General features: G+C 44.3%; 1 long non-coding RNA gene across 1 annotated transcript; it reads left to right on the forward strand.

Annotated features, from left to right (window-relative positions):
* Positions 1 to 1,881: 1,881 nt before the first annotated feature.
* Positions 1,882 to 3,264, forward strand: LOC118244081 (uncharacterized). The gene is made up of 3 exons (XR_004777444.1): positions 1,882 to 1,992; positions 2,419 to 2,462; positions 3,033 to 3,264. It is a non-coding gene; the product is annotated as an uncharacterized LOC118244081 (long non-coding RNA).
* The last annotated feature ends 254 nt before the right edge of the window (positions 3,265 to 3,518 follow it).

Genomic DNA, 3,518 nt, shown 5'->3' on the forward strand with positions numbered 1-3,518 from the left:
ATTGGAAGACATCTCAAAAATAAGTAACATCCCCATGGCTCCCAGCCCCAGAGGCTCCATATGGACTCTCCCAGCTGGGCATTTGTGGCGTTTTGGCTCTAATTCAAGAGGCACAACTGCTACTCACATGTGTGTGCCTAGGTTTCTGTTCCTGCCCCATCCCCCCGTGCCCACAAGCCATCCCAGTATCCATATCCATACAGTTTTAACACTGGCTCGCTGCAGATGAAAGATGGCCACCAGCACCAGCAGCTCAATATAATTCCCTAATAAAACATCCACTGGTATTGGCAAGAAAGCCCCTAAGGAACGAATATATCTTCTGGAAAGACAATTAAAAGAGATGGTTGGGGTAATTGTGCTTGATTGAAAGGAGACATACTTTTTCTAGCAGAAAAATAAGCACTTAAAAATGTTCGGCCAGCCGAGGACAATTATCCAGCCGGTGATGCACAAGCACAGAGGGCAGCTAATCCATTTTAAATTGCTCTTGCAGTCAGGAGAGTGACTGGGAAATGCAACCAGGCTGGCTCATGGTCTGGGTGCAGGCAGGAAGGTTTCTGTGATACCTGGACCGGGTTTGCCATGCACGGCTGCTCTCTTCCTCACTGTGACTTCCCACCACATGCACTCAGTAGCAAGGTGTTTCTCCTGCCTCACAAACTCTACAGTGGTAGCCTGGGCCTGGGAGTGAAGAAGGGAATTATTCACTCCATCCCCAGGTGCTGCCCATAACAGGCAAGCTGCTTTTGAGGTCTATAGCTGACCATGTTGCCTTGTTAGGGGAGCCCTTGCCTACCAACTGCTGCCTGGCAGCACTGGCCTCACCAGGAGAAGCTGGTCCTCCTGTCACAGAAAGTGCACAGGCGTGACTGAAGTGCATGTGGAATACAGCAGCAGAGGAAAACAAAGCCATTTCTCTGGTCTTTTCCCCTACTGATATATTTTAAATACTGAGTTGCAAAATCTTTTTTTTTTTCTTCCCTTGGGTGCACTGGGATGATGAAAGGAGAGTAAGCTGGTATGTGAGTGACACAAAAAGGGCAGTTTTCTAAATATATTTGGAAGCCTTCAGAACCAGCCCATGCTGGGTTTTGCCAGTATCACAACCCGAAACACCAATTTAGATTTCCTTTAACTTATGCGAGTAAAAGACTTCAAACTTGCTTATATGTTACAAAAGAGGGAAGGGAAGAGGAGCTGGAGCACTGGCATGCTTCCCACCACCCTCTTTCCCTGTAGCTGTGAAGATATGAATTCAGATGCTCATTTGTACCAGCACAATAAAGAGAGAAGCTTCCCGGTTTTGTCTGGTTTAAGGAGAATTACAAACCACCCAAGCACAGCCATAGGGTAACAAATGCAAGCATTACCTCATCGCCACATAGTGTTATTGGCTGGAGATAGCTGGAGGTGGGGTGTTATTGCCTACCCGCTTGTTGAGTGCCGGATTTTCTCATTATCTCTCTCTCTTTCTTTCAAACCAGCTGACCCTTTTAATGGATGTCATCTACAGGGACAGCCCTCCTTTGTGGAAGTGTCGTATACAACCGTATACAACCGGGGAGGAACAGCACAAATGTGATCATAAAGAGATTAAATGGGATCAATAGAAACAATTTAAAAATAAATAACTCTATAAATGCAATAAACAATTGTGTATTCGATACGGCGATTTTAACCATCCTTTTAAAACTGCCATTAAATCCCACAGAACAGCTCTAAAAATGATGAGATCATTAGAATCCATAAGGCTTCTTGATTTTTATTTTGCTAAGTCTCTGTGTGCTTCCTAAGGCCAAATCATGTAATTTTTTTTCAGGACCACCCTCTGTCGCTGGCTTTCAGAAAAGACATCACTGATTGCAAAGAGCATGAAAAGCATGGTGATGACAATATCACTTACCTCTTGTGAGGACCTGGCTTCTCACGGCTGCTGAGAACGTATTGCCCTGTTGGGAGACACCAGGGAATTACAATTTCAATGCTAAGGTAAATCCCACAATACTTTCTGGGGTAGAAGGCAAGGAAGGCAACAGCAGTGCAAGTCACCTGCTCTTGTGATGTCTGGACAGAAGTGGCATAATTGAGACCGGAGGTGTTGTGTGAATCCAAGCAACGCTTTTGCCCCTGGCCTTGTTTTTATTCTCTTAGATCCCATTCCTGTGAAATACCCTTTGGCATAAAAATAATTCTATGTAAATTAAGAAAAGATCTCAAGGTTTATCTCTTGGCGAATAACATGGCCAGGTGCAGACCCGTTTCCAAGGGTCTTCAGCATCTGTGCCATACAAAGCTGTATGCCATGTGTTCTGTGAATGGCCTTTAATCCTTATTTCCTTTACGGCAGATACTAATAGGGGACTGAATTCTCTCCTCCTTTGTCTCTCTGATGTTGTTTTCTTTGTTTCCTTTTAGGAGCAGCACAAGGGGATAGAGAGCAGACAAACTGCATTATCCTGGTAATTAACTATCTCAGCAATATAGTGGAACCATGTCAGTGGTAATGCTGTGTAACAATTTGCATACATTAGTTTTCATGTCCCAAGAAAGCAATTTCTGTAGCATTTAAGAGGAAAATAAGGTGGGGGGGGGGGGGAAGGAGGGGGGAGGGTTGGACTGAGGTAAATTATTTTTTTAATTCAGAATAGGGTTCAAATAAAGAGAATGAATCCAGTCCTGAAAGTGCTTGGAGCGTTGTTAACATAGCTGCAATTATTCCTGAAGCAGTTAGCTGTCAATGTTCATCCAGTTTGGAAAGATACCCAGCTCCTTTAGGACCCATTGAGCTGTGGGTAAGGAATATCAGAGCTGCATGCACCATGCACGTGCAGCACTTGTGATGCTGCATGGGCACTGACCCCTGCCTTGCTGCCTGGCTTGTGGGGTTCCATTCCTAAAACACAAAGATCTCTGAGCAAAAGCAAGGTCCCCCAAAACCTGTCATCGTACCAGATGATCATGTAGTGGCAGTATTTCCACTGGGGTGACAGAGGCTTTGGCAGTGACCATTCATTTCTATTATTTTTCAGCCCTATTCTTCTTTGGTCAAAGACACTCCTCAGTGATGCCAAGCTATGGTTATCCCAGGATGCCTTCGAGCCCAGTTTGGTTGAAGCAGACAGGGATGGTGCACTAGTCTGTGGTCTGGCAGCAGGGAAGGGGGGGACCCTGAGCTGGTTTCTGGTCAGTGGGAACCTGCAAGGTCAGTGTTAGTTTTACAGAACATCTCTCCAGCTTCATCTCCATGTGGCCTATCAGCATGTGGTCCTTAAATTCTCTTCCTGTTCTTTTTGATGATTTACTCTGTGACTTGGGAAAATTGCTTACTATCTGTGTGCCTGAATTTTCCCATCCATAACTTGGGTGTATTAATTAAACAACTTCCTCAGAGGGATGTTGTAAGGTTTAATGAATTCATGCTTGCAAAGTAATTTAACATTTCAGATGAAAATTGCTAGAGAAGTGCAAAGCACATTATAATTAAAACAGAGAGGATACAAAATAGTAATAATCAA

This window comes from Cygnus atratus, chromosome 3 (assembly GCF_013377495.2).
Source record: "Cygnus atratus isolate AKBS03 ecotype Queensland, Australia chromosome 3, CAtr_DNAZoo_HiC_assembly, whole genome shotgun sequence".
NCBI lineage: Eukaryota > Metazoa > Chordata > Aves > Anseriformes > Anatidae > Cygnus > Cygnus atratus.